The sequence below is a fragment of the Amia ocellicauda genome, chromosome 14 (genome assembly GCF_036373705.1).
Source record: "Amia ocellicauda isolate fAmiCal2 chromosome 14, fAmiCal2.hap1, whole genome shotgun sequence".
Taxonomy (NCBI): domain Eukaryota; kingdom Metazoa; phylum Chordata; class Actinopteri; order Amiiformes; family Amiidae; genus Amia; species Amia ocellicauda.
Window position 1 is genome coordinate 4,509,198 of NC_089863.1, and position 20,300 is coordinate 4,529,497.

Genomic DNA, 20,300 nt, shown 5'->3' on the forward strand with positions numbered 1-20,300 from the left:
GATTGCACCAGTTCATGCCCACCCATGCCAATGGGTTAAGTGTAAGGAAAACAAAATGTGGTAATATCTCGTTAACATCTGTAAGTCACCCTGGCTATGGTGTCTGCTAAGAACTCGAATTAAAAAATACGTTGATATGAATCTCCATTGATTTATTTCTGTGTTCAACATGTATAATTCATGTATTTATTATTATCTTCTCTCTGCATTTATTTTTAATTCTGCCTTGGATTATCCTCCATACATGTCGCACAAATGAATGTACAATGCATTCTGGCCCTTCTCATCACTACAACAAGCAAAGGCAAAATATGAAAGAGAACGTGAGTTGAAAAGGTGAGGTGGTGTTTTTCTCTTTATATCTCTATTTACAGAGTAGACGAAATGCAGAGGAGGAAATATAAATAGAAAAGAAGAAAAAATGTCAACGAAGAACTGTAAAGGCACAGAGGGAAATGTGAACATAAAATTGGTATTACATACGGACATACGTTTTTTCTTAGATCTATGTAAAAATGTAATATTTTATAGCATAGAGCGTAGTAATATGAACTGATACAGAATATTAGATGAAGTCTAAATACATCTGTTTGTTCAGAACAGAATACACTGTATTGTTCTTGTTGTGAATACATTGGGGTGGATATATTTACGAATGGTATGGTGGTTGTGATCAAGAAGTGAGAAATGACGACCCCTCGTATGCTTGTGAGGATCTCAGCAGGGCTGTCCTGCGGGCTGAAGACGGGTCTGGTAGCAGATGAAGGAGCTCTGGAGAATGCGGGCATCGGTCCCGCCACCTCTCGCATGCTAAGCGAGCGCTCTACCATCTGAGCTAATTCCCCGCTGCTTCCTGTGGCAGCACCGCCCTGTGCAGCGCCGGCTGCAGGTTCGCTCTGAACTTTGCATCCCTTTGGGTTCACTGATACCCTGTTCCAGGACAGAAGAAGCTGTTTCCATCGGATTGCTTGAGTGCGTCCAAACGTGGGGCCAGTGGCGCAATGGATAACGCGTCTGACTACGAATCAGAAGACTGTAGGTTCGACTCCTACCTGGCTCGACAGCATCTACAACCAACTCTCACTGTTTTCTTCTCATATCTGGCGACCAGCAACACTACATCATAGTGTGCCTGACCAGGCATGGGAGGACCATCAAAGTCACCGCTACCACACTCCAATCTCATTCCATGATGATTATCAAACCATTGCACCAGTGTGACTGAGGTGCAACATACATTCAATGTGTTCATGGCTCCATCTGCTCATTCAATTCAACCTGTACCCGACTGCTGCCTCTCACCTGAAACGTAGTCAACAGAAATGCGCACTTGTATCACACCTTGTCGACACTGTTAATGTGTCATTGACACCCAATATCCTGACATGTTGCTTAATCCGTTTAATCTCAATTCTTTCATAATAAGACTCTGTTACAATAAGACACTTCCACAACACTACATTCATTTGAATAGACAATCACTTTTGAATACAGTGTGGAGTAGTGGTTTGGGCTCTGTACCCTGTAGCACAGCACGGTGTGTGCAATCTCTGGTACACTTACTACTCTTGAGCAAGGGACTTTAGCTAGATTGCACCAGTTAATGCCCACCCATGCCAATGGGTTAAGTGTAAGGAAAACAAAATGTGGTAATATCTCGTTAACATCTGTAAGTCACCCTGGCTATGGTGTCTGCTAAGAAATCGAATTAAAAAATACGTTGATATGAATCTCCATTGATTTATTTCTGTGTTCAACATGTATAATTCATGTATTTATTATTATCTTCTCTCTGCATTTATTTTTAATTCTGCCTTGGATTATCCTCCATACATGTCGCACAAATCAATGTACAATGCATTCTGGCCCTTCTCATCACTACAACAAGCAAAGGCAAAATATGAAAGAGAACGTGAGTTGAAAAGGTGAGGTGGTGTTTTTCTCTTTATATCTCTATTTACAGAGTAGACGAAATGCAGAGGAGGAAATATAAATAGAAAAGAAGAAAAAATGTCAACGAAGAACTGTAAATGCACAGAGGGAAATGTGAACATAAAATTGGTATTACATACGGACATACGTTTTTTCTTAGATCTATGTAAAAATGTAATATTTTATAGCATAGAGCGAAGTAATATGAACTGATACAGAATATTAGATGAAGTCTAAATACATCTGTTTGTTCAAAACAGAATACACTGTTTGGTTCTTGTTGTGAATACATTGGGGTGGATATATTTACGAATGGTATGGTGGTTGTGATCAAGAAGTGAAAAATGATGACCCCTCGTATGCTTGTGAGGATCTCAGCAGGGCTGTCCTGCGGGCTGACGACGGGTCTGGTAGCAGATGAAGGAGCTCTGGAGAATGCGGGCATCGGTCCCGCCACCTCTCGCATGCTAAGCGAGCGCTCTACCATCTGAGCTAATTCCCCGCTGCTTCCTGTGGCAGCACCGCCCTGTGCAGCGCCGGCTGCAGGTTCGCTCTGAACTTTGCATCCCTTTGGGTTCACTGATACCCTGTTCCAGGACAGAAGAAGCTGTTTCCATCGGATTGCTTGAGTGCGTCCAACCGTGGGGCCAGTGGCGCAATGGATAACGCGTCTGACTACGAATCAGAAGACTGTAGGTTCGACTCCTACCTGGCTCGACAGCATCTACAACCAACTCTCACTGTTTTCTTCTCATATCTGGCGACCAGCAGCACTACATCATAGTGTGCCTGACCAGGCATGGGAGGACCATCAAAGTCACCGCTACCACACTCCAATCTCATTCCATGATGATTATCAAACCATTGCACCAGTGTGACTGAGGTGCAACATACATTCAATGTGTTCATGGCTCCATCTGCTCATTCAATTCAACCTGTACCCGACTGCTGCCTCTCACCTGAAACGTAGTCAACAGAAATGCGCACTTGTATCACACCTTGTCGACACTGTTAATGTGTCATTGACACCCAATATCCTGACATGTTGCTTAATCCGTTTAATCTCAATTCTTTCATAATAAGACTCTGTTACAATAAGACACTTCCACAACACTACATTCATTTGAATAGACAATCACTTTTGAATACAGTGTGGAGTAGTGGTTTGGGCTCTGTACCCTGTAGCACAGCACGGTGTGTGCAATCTCTGGTACACTTACTACTCTTGAGCAAGGGACTTTAGCTAGATTGCACCAGTTAATGCCCACCCATGCCAATGGGTTAAGTGTAAGGAAAACAAAATGTGGTAATATCTCGTTAACATCTGTAAGTCACCCTGGCTATGGTGTCTGCTAAGAAATCGAATTAAAAAATACGTTGATATGAATCTCCATTGATTTATTTCTGTGTTCAACATGTATAATTCATGTATTTATTATTATCTTCTCTCTGCATTTATTTTTAATTCTGCCTTGGATTATCCTCCATACATGTCGCACAAATCAATGTACAATGCATTCTGGCCCTTCTCATCACTACAACAAGCAAAGGCAAAATATGAAAGAGAACGTGAGTTGAAAAGGTGAGGTGGTGTTTTTCTCTTTATATCTCTATTTACAGAGTAGACGAAATGCAGAGGAGGAAATATAAATAGAAAAGAAGAAAAAATGTCAACGAAGAACTGTAAATGCACAGAGGGAAATGTGAACATAAAATTGGTATTACATACGGACATACGTTTTTTCTTAGATCTATGTAAAAATGTAATATTTTATAGCATAGAGCGAAGTAATATGAACTGATACAGAATATTAGATGAAGTCTAAATACATCTGTTTGTTCAAAACAGAATACACTGTATTGTTCTTGTTGTGAATACATTGGGGTGGATATATTTACGAATGGTATGGTGGTTGTGATCAAGAAGTGAAAAATGATGACCCCTCGTATGCTTGTGAGGATCTCAGCAGGGCTGTCCTGCGGGCTGACGACGGGTCTGGTAGCAGATGAAGGAGCTCTGGAGAATGCGGGCATCGGTCCCGCCACCTCTCGCATGCTAAGCGAGCGCTCTACCATCTGAGCTAATTCCCCGCTGCTTCCTGTGGCAGCACCGCCCTGTGCAGCGCCGGCTGCAGGTTCGCTCTGAACTTTGCATCCCTTTGGGTTCACTGATACCCTGTTCCAGGACAGAAGAAGCTGTTTCCATCGGATTGCTTGAGTGCGTCCAACCGTGGGGCCAGTGGCGCAATGGATAACGCGTCTGACTACGAATCAGAAGACTGTAGGTTCGACTCCTACCTGGCTCGACAGCATCTACAACCAACTCTCACTGTTTTCTTCTCATATCTGGCGACCAGCAGCACTACATCATAGTGTGCCTGACCAGGCATGGGAGGACCATCAAAGTCACCGCTACCACACTCCAATCTCATTCCATGATGATTATCAAACCATTGCACCAGTGTGACTGAGGTGCAACATACATTCAATGTGTTCATGGCTCCATCTGCTCATTCAATTCAACCTGTACCCGACTGCTGCCTCTCACCTGAAACGTAGTCAACAGAAATGCGCACTTGTATCACACCTTGTCGACACTGTTAATGTGTCATTGACACCCAATATCCTGACATGTTGCTTAATCCGTTTAATCTCAATTCTTTCATAATAAGACTCTGTTACAATAAGACACTTCCACAACACTACATTCATTTGAATAGACAATCACTTTTGAATACAGTGTGGAGTAGTGGTTTGGGCTCTGTACCCTGTAGCACAGCACGGTGTGTGCAATCTCTGGTACACTTACTACTCTTGAGCAAGGGACTTTAGCTAGATTGCACCAGTTCATGCCCACCCATGCCAATGGGTTAAGTGTAAGGAAAACAAAATGTGGTAATATCTCGTTAACATCTGTAAGTCACCCTGGCTATGGTGTCTGCTAAGAACTCGAATTAAAAAATACGTTGATATGAATCTCCATTGATTTATTTCTGTGTTCAACATGTATAATTCATGTATTTATTATTATCTTCTCTCTGCATTTATTTTTAATTCTGCCTTGGATTATCCTCCATACATGTCGCACAAATGAATGTACAATGCATTCTGGCCCTTCTCATCACTACAACAAGCAAAGGCAAAATATGAAAGAGAACGTGAGTTGAAAAGGTGAGGTGGTGTTTTTCTCTTTATATCTCTATTTACAGAGTAGACGAAATGCAGAGGAGGAAATATAAATAGAAAAGAAGAAAAAATGTCAACGAAGAACTGTAAAGGCACAGAGGGAAATGTGAACATAAAATTGGTATTACATACGGACATACGTTTTTTCTTAGATCTATGTAAAAATGTAATATTTTATAGCATAGAGCGTAGTAATATGAACTGATACAGAATATTAGATGAAGTCTAAATACATCTGTTTGTTCAGAACAGAATACACTGTATTGTTCTTGTTGTGAATACATTGGGGTGGATATATTTACGAATGGTATGGTGGTTGTGATCAAGAAGTGAGAAATGACGACCCCTCGTATGCTTGTGAGGATCTCAGCAGGGCTGTCCTGCGGGCTGAAGACGGGTCTGGTAGCAGATGAAGGAGCTCTGGAGAATGCGGGCATCGGTCCCGCCACCTCTCGCATGCTAAGCGAGCGCTCTACCATCTGAGCTAATTCCCCGCTGCTTCCTGTGGCAGCACCGCCCTGTGCAGCGCCGGCTGCAGGTTCGCTCTGAACTTTGCATCCCTTTGGGTTCACTGATACCCTGTTCCAGGACAGAAGAAGCTGTTTCCATCGGATTGCTTGAGTGCGTCCAAACGTGGGGCCAGTGGCGCAATGGATAACGCGTCTGACTACGAATCAGAAGACTGTAGGTTCGACTCCTACCTGGCTCGACAGCATCTACAACCAACTCTCACTGTTTTCTTCTCATATCTGGCGACCAGCAACACTACATCATAGTGTGCCTGACCAGGCATGGGAGGACCATCAAAGTCACCGCTACCACACTCCAATCTCATTCCATGATGATTATCAAACCATTGCACCAGTGTGACTGAGGTGCAACATACATTCAATGTGTTCATGGCTCCATCTGCTCATTCAATTCAACCTGTACCCGACTGCTGCCTCTCACCTGAAACGTAGTCAACAGAAATGCGCACTTGTATCACACCTTGTCGACACTGTTAATGTGTCATTGACACCCAATATCCTGACATGTTGCTTAATCCGTTTAATCTCAATTCTTTCATAATAAGACTCTGTTACAATAAGACACTTCCACAACACTACATTCATTTGAATAGACAATCACTTTTGAATACAGTGTGGAGTAGTGGTTTGGGCTCTGTACCCTGTAGCACAGCACGGTGTGTGCAATCTCTGGTACACTTACTACTCTTGAGCAAGGGACTTTAGCTAGATTGCACCAGTTAATGCCCACCCATGCCAATGGGTTAAGTGTAAGGAAAACAAAATGTGGTAATATCTCGTTAACATCTGTAAGTCACCCTGGCTATGGTGTCTGCTAAGAAATCGAATTAAAAAATACGTTGATATGAATCTCCATTGATTTATTTCTGTGTTCAACATGTATAATTCATGTATTTATTATTATCTTCTCTCTGCATTTATTTTTAATTCTGCCTTGGATTATCCTCCATACATGTCGCACAAATGAATGTACAATGCATTCTGGCCCTTCTCATCACTACAACAAGCAAAGGCAAAATATGAAAGAGAACGTGAGTTGAAAAGGTGAGGTGGTGTTTTTCTCTTTATATCTCTATTTACAGAGTAGACGAAATGCAGAGGAGGAAATATAAATAGAAAAGAAGAAAAAATGTCAACGAAGAACTGTAAAGGCACAGAGGGAAATGTGAACATACAATTGGTATTACATACGGACATACGTTTTTTCTTAGATCTATGTAAAAATGTAATATTTTATAGCATAGAGCGAAGTAATATGAACTGATACAGAATATTAGATGAAGTCTAAATACATCTGTTTGTTCAAAACAGAATACACTGTATTGTTCTTGTTGTGAATACATTGGGGTGGATATATTTACGAATGGTATGGTGGTTGTGATCAAGAAGTGAAAAATGACGACCCCTCGTATGCTTGTGAGGATCTCAGCAGGGCTGTCCTGCGGGCTGAAGACGGGTCTGGTAGCAGATGAAGGAGCTCTGGAGAATGCGGGCATCGGTCCCGCCACCTCTCGCATGCTAAGCGAGCGCTCTACCATCTGAGCTAATTCCCCGCTGCTTCCTGTGGCAGCACCGCCCTGTGCAGCGCCGGCTGCAGGTTCGCTCTGAACTTTGCATCCCTTTGGGTTCACTGATACCCTGTTCCAGGACAGAAGAAGCTGTTTCCATCGGATTGATTGAGTGCGTCCAAACGTTGGGCCAGTGGCGCAATGGATAACGCGTCTGACTACGAATCAGAAGACTGTAGGTTCGACTCCTACCTGGCTCGACAGCATCTACAACCAACTCTCACTGTTTTCTTCTCATATCTGGCGACCAGCAGCACTACATCATAGTGTGCCGGACCAGGCATGGGAGGACCATCAAAGTCACCGCTACCACACTCCAATCTCATTCCATGATGATTATCAAACCATTGCACCAGTGTGACTGAGGTGCAACATACATTCAATGTCTTCATGGCTCCATCTGCTCATTCAATTCAACCTGTACCCGACTGCTGCCTCTCACCTGAACCGTAGTCAACAGAAATGCGCACTTGTATCACACCTTGTCGACACTGTTAATGTGTCATTGACACCCAATAACCTGACATGTTGCTTAATCCGTTTAATCTCAATTCTTTCATAATAAGACTCTGTTACAATAAGACACTTCCACAACACTACATTCATTTGAACAGATAATCACTTTTGAATACAGTGTGGAGTAGTGGTTTGGGCTCTGTACCCTGTAGCACAGCACGGTGTGTGCAATCTCTGGTACACTTACTACTCTTGAGCAAGGGACTTTAGCTAGATTGCACCAGTTAATGCCCACCCATGCCAATGGGTTAAGTGTAAGGAAAACAAAATGTGGTAATATCTCGTTAACATCTGTAAGTCACCCTGGCTATGGTGTCTGCTAAGAAATCGAATTAAAAAATACGTTGATATGAATCTCCATTGATTTATTTCTGTGTTCAACATGTATAATTCATGTATTTATTATTATCTTCTCTCTGCATTTATTTTTTATTCTGCCTTGGATTATCCTCCATACATGTCGCACAAATGAATGTACAATGCATTCTGGCCCTTCTCATCACTACAACAAGCAAAGCCAAAATATTAAAGAGAACGTGAGTTGAAAAGGTGAGGTGGTGTTTTTCTCTTTATATCTCTATTTACAGAGTAGACGAAATGCAGAGGAGGAAATATAAATAGAAAAGAAGAAAAAATGTCAACGAAGAACTGTAAATGCACAGAGGGAAATGTGAACATAAAATTGGTATTACATACGGACATACGATTTTTCTTAGATCTATGTAAAAATGTAATATTTTATAGCATAGAGCGAAGTAATATGAACTGAAACAGACTATTTGAAGAAGTCTAAATACATCTGCTTGTTCAAAACAGAATACACTGTTTGGTTCTTGTTGTGAATACATTGGGGTGGATATATTTACGAATGGTATGGTGGTTGTGATCAAGAAGTGAAAAATGATGACCCCTCGTATGCTTGTGAGGATCTCAGCAGGGCTGTCCTGCGGGCTGACGACGGGTCTGGTAGCAGATGAAGGAGCTCTGGAGAATGCGGGCATCGGTTCCGCCACCTCTCGCATGCTAAGCGAGCGCTCTACCATCTGAGCTAATTCCCCGCTGCTTCCTGTGGCAGCACCGCCCTGTGCAGCGCCGGCTGCAGGTTCGCTCTGAACTTTGCATCCCTTTGGGTTCACTGATACCCTGTTCCAGGACAGAAGAAGCTGTTTCCATCGGATTGCTTGAGTGCGTCCAAACGTGGGGCCAGTGGCGCAATGGATAACGCGTCTGACTACGAATCAGAAGACTGTAGAGGTTCGACTCCTACCTGGCTCGACAGCATCTACAACCAACTCTCACTGTTTTCTTCTCATATCTGGCGACCAGCAGCACTACATCATAGTGTGCCTGACCAGGCATGGGAGGACCATCAAAGTCACCGCTACCACACTCCAATCTCATTCCATGATGATTATGAAACCAATGCACCAGTGTGACTGAGGTGCAACATACATTCAATGTCTTCATGGCTCCATCTGCTCATTCAATTCAACCTGTACCCGACTGCTGCCTCTCACCTGAAACGTAGTCAACAGAAATGCGCACTTGTATCACACCTTGTCGACACTGTTAATGTGTCATTGACACCCAATAACCTGACATGTTGCTTAATCCGTTTAATCTCAATTCTTTCATAATAAGACTCTGTTACAATAAGACACTTCCACAACACTACATTCATTTGAATAGACAATCACTTTTGAATACAGTGTGGAGTAGTGGTTTGGGCTCTGTACCCTGTAGCACAGCACGGTGTGTGCAATCTCTGGTACACTTACTACTCTTGAGCAAGGGACTTTAGCTAGATTGCACCAGTTCATGCCCACCCATGCCAATGGGTTAAGTGTAAGGAAAACAAAATGTGGTAATATCTCGTTAACATCTGTAAGTCACCCTGGCTATGGTGTCTGCTAAGAACTCGAATTAAAAAATACGTTGATATGAATCTCCATTGATTTATTTCTGTGTTCAACATGTATAATTCATGTATTTATTATTATCTTCTCTCTGCATTTATTTTTAATTCTGCCTTGGATTATCCTCCATACATGTCGCACAAATGAATGTACAATGCATTCTGGCCCTTCTCATCACTACAACAAGCAAAGGCAAAATATGAAAGAGAACGTGAGTTGAAAAGGTGAGGTGGTGTTTTTCTCTTTATATCTCTATTTACAGAGTAGACGAAATGCAGAGGAGGAAATATAAATAGAAAAGAAGAAAAAATGTCAACGAAGAACTGTAAAGGCACAGAGGGAAATGTGAACATAAAATTGGTATTACATACGGACATACGTTTTTTCTTAGATCTATGTAAAAATGTAATATTTTATAGCATAGAGCGTAGTAATATGAACTGATACAGAATATTAGATGAAGTCTAAATACATCTGTTTGTTCAGAACAGAATACACTGTATTGTTCTTGTTGTGAATACATTGGGGTGGATATATTTACGAATGGTATGGTGGTTGTGATCAAGAAGTGAGAAATGACGACCCCTCGTATGCTTGTGAGGATCTCAGCAGGGCTGTCCTGCGGGCTGAAGACGGGTCTGGTAGCAGATGAAGGAGCTCTGGAGAATGCGGGCATCGGTCCCGCCACCTCTCGCATGCTAAGCGAGCGCTCTACCATCTGAGCTAATTCCCCGCTGCTTCCTGTGGCAGCACCGCCCTGTGCAGCGCCGGCTGCAGGTTCGCTCTGAACTTTGCATCCCTTTGGGTTCACTGATACCCTGTTCCAGGACAGAAGAAGCTGTTTCCATCGGATTGCTTGAGTGCGTCCAAACGTGGGGCCAGTGGCGCAATGGATAACGCGTCTGACTACGAATCAGAAGACTGTAGGTTCGACTCCTACCTGGCTCGACAGCATCTACAACCAACTCTCACTGTTTTCTTCTCATATCTGGCGACCAGCAACACTACATCATAGTGTGCCTGACCAGGCATGGGAGGACCATCAAAGTCACCGCTACCACACTCCAATCTCATTCCATGATGATTATCAAACCATTGCACCAGTGTGACTGAGGTGCAACATACATTCAATGTGTTCATGGCTCCATCTGCTCATTCAATTCAACCTGTACCCGACTGCTGCCTCTCACCTGAAACGTAGTCAACAGAAATGCGCACTTGTATCACACCTTGTCGACACTGTTAATGTGTCATTGACACCCAATATCCTGACATGTTGCTTAATCCGTTTAATCTCAATTCTTTCATAATAAGACTCTGTTACAATAAGACACTTCCACAACACTACATTCATTTGAATAGACAATCACTTTTGAATACAGTGTGGAGTAGTGGTTTGGGCTCTGTACCCTGTAGCACAGCACGGTGTGTGCAATCTCTGGTACACTTACTACTCTTGAGCAAGGGACTTTAGCTAGATTGCACCAGTTAATGCCCACCCATGCCAATGGGTTAAGTGTAAGGAAAACAAAATGTGGTAATATCTCGTTAACATCTGTAAGTCACCCTGGCTATGGTGTCTGCTAAGAAATCGAATTAAAAAATACGTTGATATGAATCTCCATTGATTTATTTCTGTGTTCAACATGTATAATTCATGTATTTATTATTATCTTCTCTCTGCATTTATTTTTAATTCTGCCTTGGATTATCCTCCATACATGTCGCACAAATGAATGTACAATGCATTCTGGCCCTTCTCATCACTACAACAAGCAAAGGCAAAATATGAAAGAGAACGTGAGTTGAAAAGGTGAGGTGGTGTTTTTCTCTTTATATCTCTATTTACAGAGTAGACGAAATGCAGAGGAGGAAATATAAATAGAAAAGAAGAAAAAATGTCAACGAAGAACTGTAAAGGCACAGAGGGAAATGTGAACATACAATTGGTATTACATACGGACATACGTTTTTTCTTAGATCTATGTAAAAATGTAATATTTTATAGCATAGAGCGAAGTAATATGAACTGATACAGAATATTAGATGAAGTCTAAATACATCTGTTTGTTCAAAACAGAATACACTGTATTGTTCTTGTTGTGAATACATTGGGGTGGATATATTTACGAATGGTATGGTGGTTGTGATCAAGAAGTGAAAAATGACGACCCCTCGTATGCTTGTGAGGATCTCAGCAGGGCTGTCCTGCGGGCTGAAGACGGGTCTGGTAGCAGATGAAGGAGCTCTGGAGAATGCGGGCATCGGTCCCGCCACCTCTCGCATGCTAAGCGAGCGCTCTACCATCTGAGCTAATTCCCCGCTGCTTCCTGTGGCAGCACCGCCCTGTGCAGCGCCGGCTGCAGGTTCGCTCTGAACTTTGCATCCCTTTGGGTTCACTGATACCCTGTTCCAGGACAGAAGAAGCTGTTTCCATCGGATTGATTGAGTGCGTCCAAACGTTGGGCCAGTGGCGCAATGGATAACGCGTCTGACTACGAATCAGAAGACTGTAGGTTCGACTCCTACCTGGCTCGACAGCATCTACAACCAACTCTCACTGTTTTCTTCTCATATCTGGCGACCAGCAGCACTACATCATAGTGTGCCGGACCAGGCATGGGAGGACCATCAAAGTCACCGCTACCACACTCCAATCTCATTCCATGATGATTATCAAACCATTGCACCAGTGTGACTGAGGTGCAACATACATTCAATGTCTTCATGGCTCCATCTGCTCATTCAATTCAACCTGTACCCGACTGCTGCCTCTCACCTGAACCGTAGTCAACAGAAATGCGCACTTGTATCACACCTTGTCGACACTGTTAATGTGTCATTGACACCCAATAACCTGACATGTTGCTTAATCCGTTTAATCTCAATTCTTTCATAATAAGACTCTGTTACAATAAGACACTTCCACAACACTACATTCATTTGAACAGATAATCACTTTTGAATACAGTGTGGAGTAGTGGTTTGGGCTCTGTACCCTGTAGCACAGCACGGTGTGTGCAATCTCTGGTACACTTACTACTCTTGAGCAAGGGACTTTAGCTAGATTGCACCAGTTAATGCCCACCCATGCCAATGGGTTAAGTGTAAGGAAAACAAAATGTGGTAATATCTCGTTAACATCTGTAAGTCACCCTGGCTATGGTGTCTGCTAAGAAATCGAATTAAAAAATACGTTGATATGAATCTCCATTGATTTATTTCTGTGTTCAACATGTATAATTCATGTATTTATTATTATCTTCTCTCTGCATTTATTTTTTATTCTGCCTTGGATTATCCTCCATACATGTCGCACAAATGAATGTACAATGCATTCTGGCCCTTCTCATCACTACAACAAGCAAAGCCAAAATATTAAAGAGAACGTGAGTTGAAAAGGTGAGGTGGTGTTTTTCTCTTTATATCTCTATTTACAGAGTAGACGAAATGCAGAGGAGGAAATATAAATAGAAAAGAAGAAAAAATGTCAACGAAGAACTGTAAATGCACAGAGGGAAATGTGAACATAAAATTGGTATTACATACGGACATACGATTTTTCTTAGATCTATGTAAAAATGTAATATTTTATAGCATAGAGCGAAGTAATATGAACTGAAACAGACTATTTGAAGAAGTCTAAATACATCTGCTTGTTCAAAACAGAATACACTGTTTGGTTCTTGTTGTGAATACATTGGGGTGGATATATTTACGAATGGTATGGTGGTTGTGATCAAGAAGTGAAAAATGATGACCCCTCGTATGCTTGTGAGGATCTCAGCAGGGCTGTCCTGCGGGCTGACGACGGGTCTGGTAGCAGATGAAGGAGCTCTGGAGAATGCGGGCATCGGTTCCGCCACCTCTCGCATGCTAAGCGAGCGCTCTACCATCTGAGCTAATTCCCCGCTGCTTCCTGTGGCAGCACCGCCCTGTGCAGCGCCGGCTGCAGGTTCGCTCTGAACTTTGCATCCCTTTGGGTTCACTGATACCCTGTTCCAGGACAGAAGAAGCTGTTTCCATCGGATTGCTTGAGTGCGTCCAAACGTGGGGCCAGTGGCGCAATGGATAACGCGTCTGACTACGAATCAGAAGACTGTAGAGGTTCGACTCCTACCTGGCTCGACAGCATCTACAACCAACTCTCACTGTTTTCTTCTCATATCTGGCGACCAGCAGCACTACATCATAGTGTGCCTGACCAGGCATGGGAGGACCATCAAAGTCACCGCTACCACACTCCAATCTCATTCCATGATGATTATGAAACCAATGCACCAGTGTGACTGAGGTGCAACATACATTCAATGTCTTCATGGCTCCATCTGCTCATTCAATTCAACCTGTACCCGACTGCTGCCTCTCACCTGAAACGTAGTCAACAGAAATGCGCACTTGTATCACACCTTGTCGACACTGTTAATGTGTCATTGACACCCAATAACCTGACATGTTGCTTAATCCGTTTAATCTCAATTCTTTCATAATAAGACTCTGTTACAATAAGACACTTCCACAACACTACATTCATTTGAACAGATAATCACTTTTGAATACAGTGTGGAGTAGTGGTTTGGGCTCTGTACCCTGTAGCACAGCACGGTGTGTGCAATCTCTGGTACACTTACTACTCTTGAGCAAGGGACTTTAGCTAGATTGCACCAGTTAATGCCCACCCATGCCAATGGGTTAAGTGTAAGGAAAACAAAATGTGGTAATATCTCGTTAACATCTGTAAGTCACCCTGGCTATGGTGTCTGCTAAGAAATCGAATTAAAAAATACGTTGATATGAATCTCCATTGATTTATTTCTGTGTTCAACATGTATAATTCATGTATTTATTATTATCTTCTCTCTGCATTTATTTTTAATTCTGCCTTGGATTATCCTCCATACATGTCGCACAAATCAATGTACAATGCATTCTGGCCCTTCTCATCACTACAACAAGCAAAGGCAAAATATGAAAGAGAACGTGAGTTGAAAAGGTGAGGTGGTGTTTTTCTCTTTATATCTCTATTTACAGAGTAGACGAAATGCAGAGGAGGAAATATAAATAGAAAAGAAGAAAAAATGTCAACGAAGAACTGTAAATGCACAGAGGGAAATGTGAACATAAAATTGGTATTACATACGGACATACGTTTTTTCTTAGATCTATGTAAAAATGTAATATTTTATAGCATAGAGCGAAGTAATATGAACTGATACAGAATATTAGATGAAGTCTAAATACATCTGTTTGTTCAAAACAGAATACACTGTATTGTTCTTGTTGTGAATACATTGGGGTGGATATATTTACGAATGGTATGGTGGTTGTGATCAAGAAGTGAAAAATGATGACCCCTCGTATGCTTGTGAGGATCTCAGCAGGGCTGTCCTGCGGGCTGACGACGGGTCTGGTAGCAGATGAAGGAGCTCTGGAGAATGCGGGCATCGGTCCCGTCACCTCTCGCATGCTAAGCGAGCGCTCTACCATCTGAGCTAATTCCCCGCTGCTTCCTGTGGCAGCACCGCCCTGTGCAGCGCCGGCTGCAAGTTCGCTCTGAACTTTGCATCCCTTTGGGTTCACTGATACCCTGTTCCAGGACAGAAGAAGCTGTTTCCATCGGATTGCTTGAGTGCGTCCAACCGTGGGGCCAGTGGCGCAATGGATAACGCGTCTGACTACGAATCAGAAGACTGTAGGTTCGACTCCTACCTGGCTCGACAGCATCTACAACCAACTCTCACTGTTTTCTTCTCATATCTGGCGACCAGCAGCACTACATCATAGTGTGCCTGACCAGGCATGGGAGGACCATCAAAGTCACCGCTACCACACTCCAATCTCATTCCATGATGATTATCAAACCATTGCACCAGTGTGACTGAGGTGCAACATACATTCAATGTGTTCATGGCTCCATCTGCTCATTCAATTCAACCTGTACCCGACTGCTGCCTCTCACCTGAAACGTAGTCAACAGAAATGCGCACTTGTATCACACCTTGTCGACACTGTTAATGTGTCATTGACACCCAATATCCTGACATGTTGCTTAATCCGTTTAATCTCAATTCTTTCATAATAAGACTCTGTTACAATAAGACACTTCCACAACACTACATTCATTTGAATAGACAATCACTTTTGAATACAGTGTGGAGTAGTGGTTTGGGCTCTGTACCCTGTAGCACAGCACGGTGTGTGCAATCTCTGGTACACTTACTACTCTTGAGCAAGGGACTTTAGCTAGATTGCACCAGTTAATGCCCACCCATGCCAATGGGTTAAGTGTAAGGAAAACAAAATGTGGTAATATCTCGTTAACATCTGTAAGTCACCCTGGCTATGGTGTCTGCTAAGAAATCGAATTAAAAAATACGTTGATATGAATCTCCATTGATTTATTTCTGTGTTCAACATGTATAATTCATGTATTTATTATTATCTTCTCTCTGCATTTATTTTTAATTCTGCCTTGGATTATCCTCCATACATGTCGCACAAATGAATGTACAATGCATTCTGGCCCTTCTCATCACTACAACAAGCAAAGGCAAAATATGAAAGAGAACGTGAGTTGAAAAGGTGAGGTGGTGTTTTTCTCTTTATATCTCTATTTACAGAGTAGACGAAATGCAGAGGAGGAAATATAAATAGAAAAGAAGAAAAAATGTCAACGAAGAACTGTAAAGGCACAGAGGGAAATGTGAACATAAAATTGGTATTACATACGGACATACGTTTTTTCTTAGATCTATGTAAAAATGTAATATTTTATAGCATAGAGCGAAGTAATATGAACTGATACAGAATATTAGATGAAGTCTAAATACATCTGTTTGTTCAAAACAGAATACACTGTATTGTTCTTGTTGTGAATACATTGGGGTGGATATATTTACGAATGGTATGGTGGTTGTGATCAAGAAGTGAAAAATGACGACCCCTCGTATGCTTGTGAGGATCTCAGCAGGGCTGTCCTGCGGGCTGAAGACGGGTCTGGTAGCAGATGAAGGAGCTCTGGAGAATGCGGGCATCGGTCCCGCCACCTCTCGCATGCTAAGCGAGCGCTCTACCATCTGAGCTAATTCCCCGCTGCTTCCTGTGGCAGCACCGCCCTGTGCAGCGCCGGCTGCAGGTTCGCTCTGAACTTTGCATCCCTTTGGGTTCACTGATACCCTGTTCCAGGACAGAAGAAGCTGTTTCCATCGGATTGCTTGAGTGCGTCCAAACGTGGGGCCAGTGGCGCAATGGATAACGCGTCTGACTACGAATCAGAAGACTGTAGGTTCGACTCCTACCTGGCTCGACAGCATCTACAACCAACTCTCACTGTTTTCTTCTCATATCTGGCGACCAGCAACACTACATCATAGTGTGCCGGACCAGGCATGGGAGGACCATCAAAGTCACCGCTACCACACTCCAATCTCATTCCATGATGATTATCAAACCATTGCACCAGTGTGACTGAGGTGCAACATACATTCAATGTGTTCATGGCTCCATCTGCTCATTCAATTCAACCTGTACCCGACTGCTGCCTCTCACCTGAAACGTAGTCAACAGAAATGCGCACTTGTATCACACCTTGTCGACACTGTTAATGTGTCATTGACACCCAATATCCTGACATGTTGCTTAATCCGTTTAATCTCAATTCTTTCATAATAAGACTCTGTTACAATAAGACACTTCCACAACACTACATTCATTTGAATAGACAATCACTTTTGAATACAGTGTGGAGTAGTGGTTTGGGCTCTGTACCCTGTAGCACAGCACGGTGTGTGCAATCTCTGGTACACTTACTACTCTTGAGCAAGGGACTTTAGCTAGATTGCACCAGTTAATGCCCACCCATGCCAATGGGTTAAGTGTAAGGAAAACAAAATGTGGTAATATCTCGTTAACATCTGTAAGTCACCCTGGCTATGGTGTCTGCTAAGAAATCGAATTAAAAAATACGTTGATATGAATCTCCATTGATTTATTTCTGTGTTCAACATGTATAATTCATGTATTTATTATTATCTTCTCTCTGCATTTATTTTTAATTCTGCCTTGGATTATCCTCCATACATGTCGCACAAATGAATGTACAATGCATTCTGGCCCTTCTCATCACTACAACAAGCAAAGGCAAAATATGAAAGAGAACGTGAGTTGAAAAGGTGAGGTGGTGTTTTTCTCTTTATATCTCTATTTACAGAGTAGACGAAATGCAGAGGAGGAAATATAAATAGAAAAGAAGAAAAAATGTCAACGAAGAACTGTAAATGCACAGAGGGAAATGTGAACATAAAATTGGTATTACATACGGACATACGTTTTTTCTTAGATCTATGTAAAAATGTAATATTTTATAGCATAGAGCGAAGTAATATGAACTGATACAGAATATTAGATGAAGTCTAAATACATCTGTTTGTTCAAAACAGAATACACTGTATTGTTCTTGTTGTGAATACATTGGGGTGGATATATTTACGAATGGTATGGTGGTTGTGATCAAGAAGTGAAAAATGACGACCCCTCGTATGCTTGTGAGGATCTCAGCAGGGCTGTCCTGCGGGCTGAAGACGGGTCTGGTAGCAGATGAAGGAGCTCTGGAGAATGCGGGCATCGGTCCCGCCACCTCTCGCATGCTAAGCGAGCGCTCTACCATCTGAGCTAATTCCCCGCTGCTTCCTGTGGCAGCACCGCCCTGTGCAGCGCCGGCTGCAGGTTCGCTCTGAACTTTGCATCCCTTTGGGTTCACTGATACCCTGTTCCAGGACAGAAGAAGCTGTTTCCATCGGATTGCTTGAGTGCGTCCAAACGTGGGGCCAGTGGCGCAATGGATAACGCGTCTGACTACGAATCAGAAGACTGTAGGTTCGACTCCTACCTGGCTCGACAGCATCTACAACCAACTCTCACTGTTTTCTTCTCATATCTGGCGACCAGCAACACTACATCATAGTGTGCCGGACCAGGCATGGGAGGACCATCAAAGTCACCGCTACCACACTCCAATCTCATTCCATGATGATTATCAAACCATTGCACCAGTGTGACTGAGGTGCAACATACATTCAATGTGTTCATGGCTCCATCTGCTCATTCAATTCAACCTGTTCCCGACTGCTGCCTCTCACCTGAAACGTAGTCAACAGAAATGCGCACTTGTATCACACCTTGTCGACACTGTTAATGTGTCATTGACACCCAATATCCTGACATGTTGCTTAATCCGTTTAATCTCAATTCTTTCATAATAAGACTCTGTTACAATAAGACACTTCCACAACACTACATTCATTTGAATAGACAATCACTTTTGAATACAGTGTGGAGTAGTGGTTTGGGCTCTGTACCCTGTAGCACAGCACGGTGTGTGCAATCTCTGGTACACTTACTACTCTTGAGCAAGGGACTTTAGCTAGATTGCACCAGTTAATGCCCACCCATGCCAATGGGTTAAGTGTAAGGAAAACAAAATGTGGTAATATCTCGTTAACATCTGTAAGTCACCCTGGCTATGGTGTCTGCTAAGAAATCGAATTAAAAAATACGTTGATATGAATCTCCATTGATTTATTTCTGTGTTCAACATGTATAATTCATGTATTTATTATTATCTTCTCTCTGCATTTATTTTTAATTCTGCCTTGGATTATCCTCCATACATGTCGCACAAATGAATGTACAATGCATTCTGGCCCTTCTCATCACTACAACAAGCAAAGGCAAAATATGAAAGAGAACGTGAGTTGAAAAGGTGAGGTGGTGTTTTTCTCTTTATATCTCTATTTACAGAGTAGACGAAATGCAGAGGAGGAAATATAAATAGAAAAGAAGAAAAAATGTCAACGAAGAACTGTAAATGCACAGAGGGAAATGTGAACATAAAATTGGTATTACATACGGACATACGTTTTTTCTTAGATCTATGTAAAAATGTAATATTTTATAGCATAGAGCGAAGTAATATGAACTGATACAGAATATTAGATGAAGTCTAAATACATCTGTTTGTTCAAAACAGAATACACTGTATTGTTCTTGTTGTGAATACATTGGGGTGGATATATTTACGAATGGTATGGTGGTTGTGATCAAGAAGTGAAAAATGACGACCCCTCGTATGCTTGTGAGGATCTCAGCAGGGCTGTCCTGCGGGCTGAAGACGGGTCTGGTAGCAGATGAAGGAGCTCTGGAGAATGCGGGCATCGGTCCCGCCACCTCTCGCATGCTAAGCGAGCGCTCTACCATCTGAGCTAATTCCCCGCTGCTTCCTGTGGCAGCACCGCCCTGTGCAGCGCCGGCTGCAGGTTCGCTCTGAACTTTGCATCCCTTTGGGTTCACTGATACCCTGTTCCAGGACAGAAGAAGCTGTTTCCATCGGATTGCTTGAGTGCGTCCAAACGTGGGGCCAGTGGCGCAATGGATAACGCGTCTGACTACGAATCAGAAGACTGTAGGTTCGACTCCTACCTGGCTCGACAGCATCTACAACCAACTCTCACTGTTTTCTTCTCATATCTGGCGACCAGCAACACTACATCATAGTGTGCCGGACCAGGCATGGGAGGACCATCAAAGTCACCGCTACCACACTCCAATCTCATTCCATGATGATTATCAAACCATTGCACCAGTGTGACTGAGGT

At 42.7% G+C, this 20,300-nt stretch overlaps 13 non-coding genes across 13 annotated transcripts; all 13 read left to right on the plus strand.

The window, feature by feature from the left end:
* The first annotated feature begins 987 nt into the window (after nucleotides 1-987).
* Nucleotides 988-1,060, plus strand: trnar-acg (transfer RNA arginine (anticodon ACG)). The gene has a single exon. It is a non-coding gene; the product is annotated as a tRNA-Arg (tRNA).
* Nucleotides 1,061-2,576: 1,516 nt separating this feature from the next.
* Nucleotides 2,577-2,649, plus strand: trnar-acg (transfer RNA arginine (anticodon ACG)). Its single transcript has one exon. It is a non-coding gene; the product is annotated as a tRNA-Arg (tRNA).
* A 1,516-nt stretch (nucleotides 2,650-4,165) lies between these two features.
* Nucleotides 4,166-4,238, plus strand: trnar-acg (transfer RNA arginine (anticodon ACG)). The gene has a single exon. It is a non-coding gene; the product is annotated as a tRNA-Arg (tRNA).
* A 1,516-nt stretch (nucleotides 4,239-5,754) lies between these two features.
* trnar-acg (transfer RNA arginine (anticodon ACG)) lies at nucleotides 5,755-5,827 on the plus strand. The gene has a single exon. It is a non-coding gene; the product is annotated as a tRNA-Arg (tRNA).
* A 1,516-nt stretch (nucleotides 5,828-7,343) lies between these two features.
* Nucleotides 7,344-7,416, plus strand: trnar-acg (transfer RNA arginine (anticodon ACG)). Its single transcript has one exon. It is a non-coding gene; the product is annotated as a tRNA-Arg (tRNA).
* A 1,516-nt stretch (nucleotides 7,417-8,932) lies between these two features.
* On the plus strand, nucleotides 8,933-9,007 carry trnar-acg (transfer RNA arginine (anticodon ACG)). The gene has a single exon. It is a non-coding gene; the product is annotated as a tRNA-Arg (tRNA).
* Nucleotides 9,008-10,523: 1,516 nt separating this feature from the next.
* Nucleotides 10,524-10,596, plus strand: trnar-acg (transfer RNA arginine (anticodon ACG)). Its single transcript has one exon. It is a non-coding gene; the product is annotated as a tRNA-Arg (tRNA).
* Nucleotides 10,597-12,112: 1,516 nt separating this feature from the next.
* trnar-acg (transfer RNA arginine (anticodon ACG)) lies at nucleotides 12,113-12,185 on the plus strand. Its single transcript has one exon. It is a non-coding gene; the product is annotated as a tRNA-Arg (tRNA).
* Nucleotides 12,186-13,701: 1,516 nt separating this feature from the next.
* On the plus strand, nucleotides 13,702-13,776 carry trnar-acg (transfer RNA arginine (anticodon ACG)). Its single transcript has one exon. It is a non-coding gene; the product is annotated as a tRNA-Arg (tRNA).
* Nucleotides 13,777-15,292: 1,516 nt separating this feature from the next.
* Nucleotides 15,293-15,365, plus strand: trnar-acg (transfer RNA arginine (anticodon ACG)). Its single transcript has one exon. It is a non-coding gene; the product is annotated as a tRNA-Arg (tRNA).
* Nucleotides 15,366-16,881: 1,516 nt separating this feature from the next.
* On the plus strand, nucleotides 16,882-16,954 carry trnar-acg (transfer RNA arginine (anticodon ACG)). Its single transcript has one exon. It is a non-coding gene; the product is annotated as a tRNA-Arg (tRNA).
* A 1,516-nt stretch (nucleotides 16,955-18,470) lies between these two features.
* trnar-acg (transfer RNA arginine (anticodon ACG)) lies at nucleotides 18,471-18,543 on the plus strand. The gene has a single exon. It is a non-coding gene; the product is annotated as a tRNA-Arg (tRNA).
* A 1,516-nt stretch (nucleotides 18,544-20,059) lies between these two features.
* On the plus strand, nucleotides 20,060-20,132 carry trnar-acg (transfer RNA arginine (anticodon ACG)). The gene has a single exon. It is a non-coding gene; the product is annotated as a tRNA-Arg (tRNA).
* Nucleotides 20,133-20,300: the final 168 nt, after the last annotated feature.